The following is a 13,706-nucleotide window of genomic DNA, read 5'->3' on the forward strand; positions in this document are numbered from 1 at the left end:
TTTTGGACAAAACAAACACCTGCCCCTCAAAAAACAGGGGGGATAGATTCACAAGGAGCTTAGGTGCCATTCACAAAACAGTCCTCTTCTTTCACCCAATAGCACAGTGGTTAGGGCACTTGTCAGGGAGAAAGAAGACCCAGGTTCAATTCCCTGCTTTAATTATTATGTATTTATACAAAGTGCAACAGCTTCAACAGGAGAGATTGAGAGTTTCCCTCTGCAAATAGCCAACATGCTGGTAGCTAGGGCACTCACTTGGGAGAAGGGAGACCTGGATTCAAGTTCCTGCTCCAGAGTGGGGATTTGAACCTCGGGCTCCCACATCATAGCTGAGTTCCCTAATCACTGTCCTATCAGGTATGAGGGTGGTGTGGGTGTGGGTGCAATCACAGTTGTCACTGGTGGTTGTTTTTCTGGGGGGTAAATCCAGCCCTTTGTTTCCTTTGCTTTTATTTAAAAAAAATGTTTTAAATGCCTGAAAATGAAACAAAAGTTTTGTTCACTTTTTCGAGTGGCCAAAAATTCAGAATATTTTGGTTTGATTCAAACTGATTTTTCCCCCATTTTTCAGAACTGCCAGTGAAATGAAAAAATCATTATTTTCAGAGTTATACTTTGCCTCATAGATAGTCCATACGCAAGTAGTAATCACTTTGAATGCAGTTTTCTTGGAGGTAATTCACTTACTAGATGTGTAGAAGAGGATAGGCAAGCAACTGCAAAGTCTGTGGGTGGCGAAACCTTTATGAAATTCTTTCAGGTATCTAATTATACTTTAAGGGGTAGAGTAAACTGTAATTAAGCCCTTTTACAATTCTGATTTATCACAGAGTTCAGAGGTGGGTGCACATAGGAAGAATCTCTGTGTGCTAAGAACCTAGACCAGTATTTTCAAATGTGTGTACCTGAACTTTGACACCATCCCCTCTAATTCCATATTTAGGCACCTAAAAGTGGTCTGATGTTTAGAGGTACTAAGTTTGCAAACCATCGAAAAAAGCAAGCCACTTAAGCATCTAATGGCCTAAATTTAAATGCCTGTGTTTGAAAATTATGTATGTTGTCCCTAATATATTTGAGAAGTGTTGTATTTAAGCTTTATTTGTAGTATGTGAGAGAGAACTTGACTCTGAGGTACAGCCCTGATGTACGCTACAAACTTATGTTGTTATAACTACGTTACTCAGGGGTTTGGAAAATCCACACCCCTGAGCGACACACTGACACAGTGTAGATGATGGGGGGACTTCTACCGTTGACATAGCTACCACCTTTCAGGGAGGTGGACTACCTACGAGAAGCTCTTTTGTTGGCGTTGATAATGTCTTCACTAAGCACTACAGCAGTGCGACTGCACCGCAGCACCTCTGTAAGTGTAGACAAGTCCACAGTCTTTTCATTGGGACATGGGAAACAGATAGAATTACTTTACGGGCAGATATAGTGGCAGGGCGTTTTCAGACTTCATAATTAAATTCAGAGATACAGCAGATCAAAAGGGAGCGGTACAAAAAGATGTAACAAGAAAATCTGGTGCTGATACAAACTAGAGTTTCTCTGTGTAAATGTCTTTCTGAATTAGAATGAGAAGAGGCTCTGTTAATACGATCAAAAGGTGAGAACAGAGCTGAAACCCTCCTTTTAAAGCTAACTATTATAAACCAGATACGAATGTATTTAAATGTTATTGGCAGTGTGTTAGAAAAGCAATGTCTTTGATCTTCTTCTGCAAGAAAAGTACTGGAGCATTCAGAGTTTAAAATAAATCAATTGTCCCTGGGTGATTTTACAATATTTTTTTCTATTAAACAGTAAATGGCAGCACACATTTTGTGTTTTGATCCCATTTTGTCTTTAAAAATAAACATGGCAGGCCTATGTCAGTCCTCGGAGAACTCAGTGGAACACATAGTTACTGTAGGCTGCTATATTGGCTGTTGTTTGGTTGCAGTGTTTGCTCTATAGATTAAGGAACAAATGCCTCAGCACTGTCTTAGAAAGATTGGAGATGCCATTCTTTAGTATGGGATGAAAAATTAAGGTAAATAAAGATCCAATGGAAATCTTGCAAATGTAGGGATGTTATTAACAGCAGTGTTCTCATCAAATTGTCAGTGGGTAGTTTACATTTTCCACACACAAATTCCAGCTTTGGTTTCAGTTGATATTCCTCACTTTCTGCTCTAAATTGCTGTGTAGTGATGCTGTGCACTACCAACAGTTGCCATGTTTATCCCAGAGGTGGCTGGATTTCAGTGGATGTGAATGATCCAATAGAGATCCCAAGTTCTGAAACCTCCTGACGTGCAGTGTATAAATGTAAGTCACTGGCATTTTCACGATATGCTAACACATTTTTTTTCCACAACAGGTGTAGCACATGGGTATAGAATTGCAAGGTGTAAATTTAAGGGTCAAATTCACAGCTGATGAGGAAGTCCAGTGTAAGTTGGTTTAAAATATCTGTTGAAAGAGCAGAGCCTGTATTTTATTTTACCCCATCCTTCCACCCACTCTGTATGTAAGTTACTGGTGTGTTACAGCTTACTGCTCTGTAACTTGCCCCATCTTTTATGTCACCAGAATGCCCAGAATGTCTGTTTTTCCTTTGAGGACTATACCTGACTTGTTGAATTTGTACATGTTTTCCATGGAATTAATTAACATGGTTTGTAGCCTTCTCTCCTTCACTGATATTTTATCGTATATTTAGGGTCCAATCCAATTCCCATGATAATCAACAAAAACCTCCTATTGATTTCAGTGGGCATTGGTTCAGGCTCCTTCTTTGCAACATTTTCCAATTTGGAATTACAGTGTAGAAGTTATCATAGATTGTATGTTGAGAAACAGAGATCTTAGTTCATTATCAGCCTTCAATTGTGGACCTTGCTGTGATGAATGAATATGAATTAATCACTAGCCTGGTTACCAAGGGACCAGTGATCATGATCTAATTACATTCAATATGGTGAAACAGAGGACGGTTCCTAGCAATATATACTTGTGTTTCAAAGGGCCTAACTTCTCAAACTGAGGAGAATTATTAATTAAGTTATTAGGGAGAAAATTCAGACAGAAAAATAAGAATGACCTCTATCAGGAGTTATTTAACAAAGTGTTTACTAGATAGCCAAAAAGGCATGATTCAACAATCAACAAAGAGAGAGTAACTTTAGTCTAAAGTCTTTCTTGGTTCAGTGGCAAAGTGAAGGCTGCAATTAAAAATAAGGAGGCAACATATAACAAATGCAAAAAAGGGGAAACAGATAGCAATCAATATAAATTAGCAATCAATATAAATGAAAAGTTATAAAGTGTAGAAAAGGGAAGCCAAAGACATTGGGGGAGACTCCATGGGTGACTATATTATGGACAATATATAGTTTTTAAAGTATATTAAGAATAAAAGAAATCCTGGCAATGTTATAAGCCCATTACTAGATGGAGATGGTAAAACTGTCAATAGTGATGCTGAAAAGGCAAAACTGTTCAATAAATATTACTGTTGTATACTTGAAAAGAAGCAGGATGATGTACTATGCCTATCACATGAAGTATTTCCCAGTCCATTAGTAATCAAGGAGAATATTAAGAGCTACTCTGGAAACCCATTTTTACATCAGAAGGCCCAGATAACTTGCCCCCAAGAGTCCTAAAAGAGTAGACTGAGGGGTTCTCTGGCCCCCTGATGTCCATTTTTAATACATTTTGGAATAACAGGGACATTTCAGAAGACTGGAAGAATGCTAATGTACCAATAAACAAAAGGGCATGCTGAATAACATGGCTAACTATAGGCCAGTTAGCCTGACATCAATCCTGGGAAAAATAATAGGAAAGCTGATATGGGATTCCATTGATAAAGAATTAAAGCATAAAATGAATAGATTTCAAAGCCATAAGGGACCTTTGTGATCATCTAGGCTGACTTCCTGTATAACACAGGAGGTCAGACTAGAACACAATTAATACAATCATCATTATTTTATGGTAAATATGTCTTGACAAACCTGATTTCATTTTTTATGAGATTGCAAGTTTGGTTGATAAATGCAATAGTGTTAATGTAATGTATTTGAACTTCTATAAGGCATTTTGATTAAGAAACTAGAAAGATGCAAAATCAACATGTCACATATTAAATGGATTATAAATGGGATAACTGGTAGATCTCAAAATGTTGTTAAACATTATGAATCATAATAGAGAGAGGGTATGTTTCTAGTGGAGTGCCATAAGGATAACTTTTGACCCAGTACCATTTCATATATCTATCAAGGACCTGAAAGAAAACATAAAATCATTACAGATAGTTTGAAGATGACACAAACAATGGAGGAGGAGTAAATAATGACGAGGACGGGTCACTGATTTGGAGCGATTTGGATCATTTGGTAAGCTGGGTGCAAGTAAACAATATATGTTTCATTATGGCCAAATGTAAATTTATACACCTAGGAACAAAGAATGTAGGCAATACTTCTAGGATGGGGGGACGGGATTCTACCTTGGGAAGTAATGACGCTAAAAATGATATAGGGCTCATAGTGGATGAGTAACTCAACAATATTGTGGCAAAAAGGTTTAATGTGATTCTTGGGTGTATAAACAGAAGAGTTGTGAGTAGGAGTAGGGAGGTGATTTGACCTCTGGGTACAGCATTGGTGAGGCCACTAGTGGAATATTACTTGCAGTTCTGGTGTCCACATTATAAAAAGGATATTGAACTGGATATGGTGCAGAAAAGAGATACAAAAATGATTCAAGGGATGAAGAAAATGCCTTATGGTCAGAGACATAGAGTTCAATCTGTTTAGTTTATCCAAAAGGAGATTGAGAGATGACTTAATGACAGTGTATAAGTATCTTCCACAGGGAGAAAATACTGGGTAGAAAAGGCTTTTTAATCCAGTGGAGTAAAGCATAATAAGAACCAATGATTGAAAGCTGAAGCCAGAGAAATTTAAATTGGAAATCAGTGAAGGTGATTAGCCATTGGAAGTGGTGGATTCTCCATCTCTTGCTGTCTCCAAATCAAGACTAGATGCCATTCTGGAAGATACGCTTTAGCCAACACAAATTATTGGGCTCAATACAGGGGTAACTGGTGAAATATAATGGCCTCTGATATATAGGAGGTCAGACTAGATGATCTAATAGTCCCTTCTGGCCTTAAACCTTATGAATCTATGCATAAGGGGGCCCATACATATCCGAATCCTTTGTCCTCCAGGATGGACCACAACCTGCCTGAACAGGGAACAGTGGTCTGAGAAGCAAGTAAAGGCCCAGTCTGCTGAAACAGAAGTGATGGTGAATTTCTCATTAGTCCAACTAATATTCTTATGTGAATGGCCCCTGTCACTGCCACCTGGAGGAATGGGCAAGGTTACAGTCTAGGAGGAATGGCACTTGGATAGGGCCAGAGGGTTTGTCTAGGGCCATAAATTGCCTTAACCCAGCTCTTGACTGAAATAGTTATGGATCTTCTTAAAAACGTTTGATCTCTAACATGAACCCTGAATAAGACTTATCACTTCCTGCCACGACTTATTGCTTATATGATTATAATATCTCTAACAAATTGTGATCAATAGACATGATCAAAGAAGCTTCTGCATTAGGCATATTTTTCATTCTGATTTATCATCTTAACCCCAATCAAATACCTGAATGGGTCCCTTAGTGGAATAACAAGCAGAGCCAGTGCCTGAAATGTTGAATTGAGTTTTTTTTAAAGGCACTGTAATAAACATCACTATTCATGAAGAAAAATGTGACCTTTCATTTGAAATATATCTATGTCCAGACTGTAAACTAGTATCAGTATAAAATGTAAGCCACTTGGTTTCTACACATAAATGCATATTGGTGCTATTCATAGTTCTTAAACCTCATATTTGGAAAATCCTAGCTACTTACACATAAGGTTTGCTGCAAGTACTGTTATTGAACAGATAAAGTCTGCATGGCTAAGATTTGTAAAGGCTCTCCACATCAAAAGGAGAGTCTTTGTTTATCTCTAGAAAATGCTTTTATAAGAGGTTCTGGATAGCCATTTCCAATAGAGAATGGACCAGTTGATCAGATAGCAGCTAAACTAATGAAAAGCATCATGGAAGTGACAGGAAGATTAATTAAGTTCCTCCAGTTGTATTCATGTGTGGCAGTACAGAGTTCCTTTGGGTACTGTGCAGTTAAATGGTATTCATGGTGACAAATACTGCAGATTTCTAGAAGTGACACTTCTGAGTCAAGGGTAAAAGCACATTTGGTAGTTTTATCCAGTGGAAAAAGATCAGAACAGAGATGAGCTACTATGATAGTTAAACACACACACACACACACACTCACACAACCCTCCCCTTTAATTTAACCTCAGGGGATTAGTTAGGAATTGCAAAATCTATGTTATTTTGTAGTAAAAATGCCATATGTCTTAAACTATTCCAGATGGCTTCAAAGTAAAAACAAACCAAACTTCTAGCCAATGTATTAAGTGTATTTGACTTCAGGCACACATTTATGCACACTTGGAAACACTTCCAATTACTTTTGGATTCTTGCAAAATTGTGGCTTAATTACTCTTCTTTCTGCACTGTTGTTGTTATGGCATAAATAATAATAAAGTGTCCATTATCTATAATGTTCCCCCATCCCCAATTTGCTTAAATTCTGCTCAGATTACCTTGAAGAGGTTTTTTTTTTTCATTTTTCAAAGGGAAAGAAAGAGATTCCGTGTGATTTGGGCTGCTGCTTCCATTTTGTTTTCAGATTCAACACAGTACATTTCTGTTGCTCATGGTTGTCTGTGCACAATAGATGAAATTTATTTTGAGAAAAATTGGAAGCCTCTCAGGTGTATGAGATCTTTTAGCCTTCTATACGAGACACACAAACTGATAATGTTGTGTCACTGATGTCTTTTGTTGCACGGTATTACATTTCTGCCAACAAAGAGTCCCTGCATGTGCTTCTGCACTCGCCTTAAAAAGAAAAAGTGCGGTAAGTCTATCAGATTGAAATTCCTCAAAGCCAACCAGTAAGAATCTTGATATAAATCTATTATTGATTGCTTCCTGGGATAATTCGAAACCAGAAGTGAGGTTTCCAGGAATCAGCAGGCACATTAATTTTATTAAATATTAATCAATGTTTGCAGTAGACATGTCTGCAAGTAGTTTTAGTTCCCAACATGGGGGCATAGTATAAACTAGTACTAAAATGTGTGTGAAAAGAGTAGGCTCAAAGTTAAAAAACAGGATGGTAGAGCATATACCTTACCAAGGGCTGCATTGTGGCTTTGGTCCTGAGCATAGGGGTGGGCCACCCCAGGAGAAACACGGGGCACAAATTATGTCTTTGGGAAGTACAATTCCCACCCTACTTCTCCCTTATTCTAGGCAGGTTGTAATATGCTGCTGACCCATACCTGCAGGAAATTTTAACACCTCTGTGCCAGCTCAGCTCTGCTGGTCTGTGTATCAGAAGGGAAGAACCCAGGGTTTTCTCTACCTGCCCACTAGCTTATTCCCGCATGCCCAGACACCTGGTCCAAGTAGTGCACTCACAGGCATAAGGAAGGTTCTTACTTTATGACCCTGCAAAGCTCTGTGCAGTAGAGTCCTAAATGCTTGTCCTAAAACACCAATCACTGAATGTTAAAATTACCACACCAAATCCTGTTTTCCTTTGCAGCCATGCAATTCCATTTTGGGATCAGAATTTGGCCTGTGTTTATTGGAGCTCTGATGCTTTCTGTGATTTTTTGGGAATTACACATGTGGTGAAAGCATGATTTGGCCCGAAGTATGTGAATTTGGGCTATGGAAGCTTGCCAGAAAGAAAGACCAGCCTCTTCCCTTGCATCTGCTCCATAAGGGAAATTCAAAGTTACTTAAATAAAATATCCAGTTCTCTTATGGCTCTTTTTGATTATAGATTTTCTTTGTTTATACAACATATAATAACTGGAGTGACAGTTTTAACACATTAGAGTATAAAAGTGAAAATAATCACCCAAACTGTGTCTGTACTGAAGATGAGTTTTAAAAGGGACAAGATCCTGTGGTGGTGTAAATCAGCTAGGCTTCATTCACTTAAACAGAGCTACAGTGCTTTATACCAGCTGAGGATCTGGCCCAAGATACATGACAATTTACGATGACACAGGTAGCATTGCACATTAAGCAGCTGTTTAGAATGAGGAGGAGATGGCTTCTGTGCCGGCAACTAAGCTCCAAATGCTACTGCGTTGATCTGCCCCTTTAACTATTTGGGCACTGTGTACTCACCAGGTGCAGAGCTTCACTTTCGTTTGTCCCTGTTCGTTGCCAGAAAAATAAAGCTACCACAGCAAATAGCTGTGTTACTATCAGCTTCCCCTACATCTATAACCTTTGCTGTTCGGTCCAAATGTAACAGCTACCTCTACCTTCCTTGGTGTAGAGGGTCCTCCTTCAGCACGCTCAGTGTAGTTTTGCTGTGCAAGATGGAGGCTGGATTTGCGACCTCCTGTAACCTAGAGCTCTGCAGAGATGTTTGGGGAGAGGCAAGGCTAGGTCAAGAGCAGAATTGAAGGATTTGCCATTGGATAGGTCCTCTGGTCTTTTTTATCCCCACTAAGGAGAGGTATGTGAGGGCTGCAGAGATTGTCCTTGAGTAAGTCTGCTGATGATCTGTGAGGATTACTTGCCCCTCCTCGAAAAATGTCACCACTTCTTATCTGAAATGCTTGGACTGGACATCAGCAACCACATTTTCTGCTAGAGGTAAAATATATTCCCTTGTACAAAGAGGCAGCAAATGAGTGAGTGAGAATGACTGTATAGCCTGGTAACTAGGGCACTCCCTGTAGGAGGTGGGAGACTGAAGATCAAGTCCCCGGTCTGGTGAATACTTAATTATTTATACATAGTGGAAAAGCTTCAACAGAAGAGGCTGAAAGAAGCCTATGCCAGAATATCCCATACCTCACTGATCAGGGCCCTTGCTTACAAAATAGTAGACTCAAGTTCAAATCCCTGTTCCACAGAGAAGGGGAAATTGAACGTTGGTTGCCCGCATCTCAGGTGGGTGCTTTATCCACTGGGTAAAGGTTATAAAGGAGGCTTCCATTACCTCCTTCTCACCTTTTGTGAACCTAGCCCTTTGTTTCTTTTGCTTTTGTATAGAAAAGTGCCTGGAAACACAATGAAATGGAAAAGGAGTACTTGTGGCACCTTAGAGACTAACCAATTTATTTGAGCATAAGCTTTCATTTTGAATCAACCAAAACATTTTGTTTGACCCAAAATAGTTTTTTGTTGACTTTTCAATTTGCCCAATTTTTCTGAAACACTTGGGTTTTGCTTAGGTCAAGCTGAATTTTTTTTTCTTGATGTTTTTTTTTTCCAGCTCTGACAGAGGAAAAAATAGTTATTCACCCAAGTTTAGCCATGACCCCTATACACCTCTTTTGCAGGACCTTCTTGTCATGAAATTCATATAATGGCCTTTCCCCTCCTTCAGTCTGCACTCAACTCTTTTGACCTTTGTGGCGGTAGCATGAAACCCAGTCAAGTCTTGTACGGGGTGTAGAGTTCCCTTGCATGTCTACTATATAGCCACCATCTACAACAGAACTTTGTTTGGCTCCTTTGATACTAGAATAATTTCACCCTAAGTGATGGGACCTCATAAAAACTGAACTTAGTGTGGAGGTTTTAAGGATAAGAAGTGGAGATTTAAGTGAATTATACCATTAATGATCTGGATGATGGGATTACTTGCACCCTCAGCAAGTTCATGGATGACACTACGCTGGAGGGAGAGGTAGATACACTGAAGGGTAGGGATAGCGTCCCGTGACATAGACAAATTGGAGGACTGGGCCAAAAGAAATCTGATGTGGTTCAACAAGGACAAGTGCAGAGTCCTGCACTTAGGACAGAAGAATCCCATGCATTGCTACAGGCTGGGGACCAACTGGTTAAGCGGCAGTTCTGCAGAAAAGGACCTGGGGTTTACAGTGGACAAGAAGCTAGATGAGAGTCAACAGTGTGTCCTTGTTGCCAAGAACACTAACAGCATCTAGGGCTGCATTAGTAGGAGCATTGCCAGCAGATCGAGGGAAGTGATGATTTTCCCTCTATTTGGCACTGGTGAGGCCACATCTAGAGTATTTTGTCCAGTTTTGGTCCCCGTACTACAGAAAAGATGTGGGCAAATTGGAAAGAGTCCAGCAGAGGGCAGCGGAAATGATTAGGGGGCTGGGTACATGACTTATGAGGAGAGGCTGAGGGAACTCGGCTTATTTAGTCTGCAGAAGAGAAGAGTGAGGGGGCATTTGATAGCAGCCTTCAACTATCTCAAGGGGAGTTTCAAAGAGGATGGAACTAGACTGTTCTCAGTGGTGGTGACAGAAGAAGGAGCAATGGTCTCAGGTTGCAGTGGAGGAGGTCTAGGTTGGATATTAGGAAACACTATTTCATTAGGAGGGTGTTGAAGCTCTGGGATGGGTTACCCAGGGAAGTAGTGGAATCTCCATCCTTGAAGCTTTTTAAGACCTGGATTGACAAAGCCCTGGCTGGGATGATTTAGTTGGGGTTGGTCCTGGTTTGAGCGGGGGATTGACCTCCTGAGGTCTCTTCTAACCCTAATCATCTATGATTCTATGATATCTGTCATCCTCTTTCCTGTGGAATGAAAGCATTTATCCCATTTGATCCCACTATAATGAGATAAACACTTCAGTGTACTTTCCTTTGTTATTTTTAGTTTATTTTTATTTATTTATCTTAAGTGTACTACTAGTGAAAGATGCCATACTGGCAATACACAAAACTAATATCCTTTACTGATCCACAGAACAGACTCGGTACATACAGAGGTACGGACAGTGCAGCCTTCCCAGTGCTGCTAATATGCATCCAATCTAATCTGAGGCATGACCTCTACGGCAACGGGGTATTTCATTATCTATGTCTTCTGTCTTTCTTCTGGAGACTGCCAACAAAGATGCCAGTTGTCCTAGCAGCTATGATCATGTGGGGATCTGTCTATTAGGACCTGGCTTGGGATCACCACATTTGTCACAGAGACAACAAACTAGCTATGAGCTGCTAATGACTTACCAACCTGGACAGGATCTTGAGAGCTAGAGGTGAAAGGTTTTTAACCTCATTATAAATCTTTTCTGCCATCAAGTTTGTCTCTCACGTTGTTATTTATGGGCAGAAATCATAGTTTTAACTCATTTGAGCACAACTGTATTTCTATTTACGATTTCTGGGTTTTTAAAAATGCATTTAGAGGGAAACTAAGCTTCATACAAGACTTGGATGGAAACATCTATTTAACCTCATCCTGCAAAGTGCCAGCCATCTTCATATCCCATTGAGGTCCATGGAAATTGAGGGCATTCAGCACCCTTCTGGATTGTGCTCTCAGTGAGGAAAATATGTTAACGATATATGTGCTGTCTTTCCCGGCCTATTATATAATAGACCATATTATGTCACTGAGTGCATTTATTACACACACACACACACACCCGCCAAAAAGTATAAGATTTTAAGACTTTTTTTTTTTGAAAGCTCAGATTAGTTGAACCAAGATATTAGAACACCCCAATGGGAGCTAGTTCAAAAAAAAAAAAAATCTGTTTGTAGTACTCTTAGTACTGATGTCACAGGCACAGCAAGGACATGACAAGGAGGAGTCAGATTACAGTAAGAATGGGCAGTGCAGCATGCAGCCAGAGTAAACGCTAAATCAGACCGGGATTGTATCAGGGATAAGACTGCCTGCAAAGCACTCCTCCTGAGGAGGCACACTACTCACTCACTGTTCCTATGCTGGGAAATTTCCACGCAATGTAGAATGAAAGGAGCTCTGTTTTACATGTCAGCCCTGTGCAGGAGCTAATGCTGAATACACAGTGGTGGGATTCTGACTGCATGATTAATGAGAAACATCATGTATTTTGGTAAGTGTTAACTATGATGATGTAATTCTGCTTCTGCTCACATCTTATCAATAGGACTAATTATTTAAAATTTTAGATGCAAGAACATTTCATGCTGGCACGCACCTAAAACTGACAACTAGAAAACCACATTGGTTGTGCAGTTTAAAAAGGAACCTATTGTCTTAGAAAGGATTCTGTTTGAATGGGTTATGGCTTAGTGTTAGCTGCTGAAAAAAATGAACTCACCCTACAGTTTGTCTTAAATGAACTTGTGTTTCGTCTGCTCAGGGGGGATGAAGAATTGTTGTGAAGCATGGGAAGTTACAGACAAACTTAATGAAATATATAAGCTATTATTGCATGGTTTATGATTTGAAGTCTCAGTAAGTATTAGGTTTTCATTCAGCATTTAGGTCTAAGAATTCTAAGACTGAAAGGAGAAACAAAGCTTTATTTGCAATGGTATGTTTACCGAGTACTCTGCACTTTGCAGATCACAGCAATGGGGCTGGCTGCTCGCATACCATGAAATACATGTTATTTTAAGCCTTTAGAGGTCTCAGAGCTGTTAAATATTTGTGCAGAGTTTAGTTTCGTAGCTTGATGGAAATCTTCCTTAGGTTTGCAGCTGAACTGGCTGCACACCCTAAAAACATGCTGGATCTTGGATATGTGTTACTAATGTAGTGCTGCAATACAGTGCAGGGATGTACAATCACACTGTAATACTGCAATTTACTGATGGAAAAATATTTTTTTAAATGTGATGAAAGGGAGGAAAATCCTGTTCTTTTATATTTGAAGTCTTATGCAACATTGGTATTAATGTATTGCTGCACAATATCTATTAATGAACAGAACTGGAGGATTTCTGGGACATTCAGCAGCTTTCTCTATTTCCTTAAATATTAAATCAACAGTTCACGTTAAGCTTAAAGAAGTGTTTCTTTGATATTATGATTGACTGTGAGTGCTATACTGTACACAGTAGTGTGTTTTTAGTGTAGCCATTATTTCCTAATTTTCTTTACCCTCCTTAAAAATATACGGGGAAGGGCCCCCAACTTATTTACTAAAGCTGAAATCCATCAGTTGCCTTGAAGGCAACTGTGATTTTGCTGTAAGTTGTCATATTAGAAAAGATATTTTAAATTACTGGCAGAAATAGCCACCTTCAAAGATTAATTTTCTCTAATATGTCCTCAGAAGAGTGAGAAGAGATCACTCCTGTACATTGGCTGAACTATTGTTTATGCCATAAACATTTTAGGTTTGAGTGAATTGGATAATTTTATGATTAAAAACAACTTGGCATTAGGATTTGCTTTATTTTTTTATTTAGCTTGTTTTTATATCACTGCAAGTGTTCGATGTTTTCTTTGCAGTAAGCTTTGCAACGATTGCCTGCTTAGTTGTGGTAAGACTTTCTGGTTGACTATAGTTGTAAGGGTTAGAAGTATTGGGTAGAGGTCCGCTGTACTATCTTAAATTAAACTGTATCTGCTGTTTTAATGACATTTTCATATCTGTGTAACATGGGTCAGTCATTGTTTACCAGTGTTTTGCCATTCCAAACTGGGTGTACTGCTCAGTGATTCACATGGTAATTTGTTTAATTGTGTAATTCAGGTTTTTAAGGGGGAAAACTGAAATGTGACCTGCTTCATTCTGAGGGTTCAACTAAAGTTTCTATTATGCAAGTTTTCAGTATGCTTTGTTTGGCCTGAAACTTCAAGTAGCATTAGTATA

At 39.2% G+C, this 13,706-nt stretch overlaps 1 protein-coding gene across 1 annotated transcript in view; it reads left to right on the forward strand.

Annotated features, from left to right (window-relative positions):
• Window positions 1-13,706, forward strand: part of ZNF385D (zinc finger protein 385D) — a 609,506-nt gene that overhangs the window by 344,754 nt on the left and 251,046 nt on the right. The gene's annotated exons all lie outside the window — the stretch shown is intronic.

This window comes from Eretmochelys imbricata, chromosome 2 (genome assembly GCF_965152235.1).
Source record: "Eretmochelys imbricata isolate rEreImb1 chromosome 2, rEreImb1.hap1, whole genome shotgun sequence".
Classification (NCBI taxonomy): domain Eukaryota; kingdom Metazoa; phylum Chordata; order Testudines; family Cheloniidae; genus Eretmochelys; species Eretmochelys imbricata.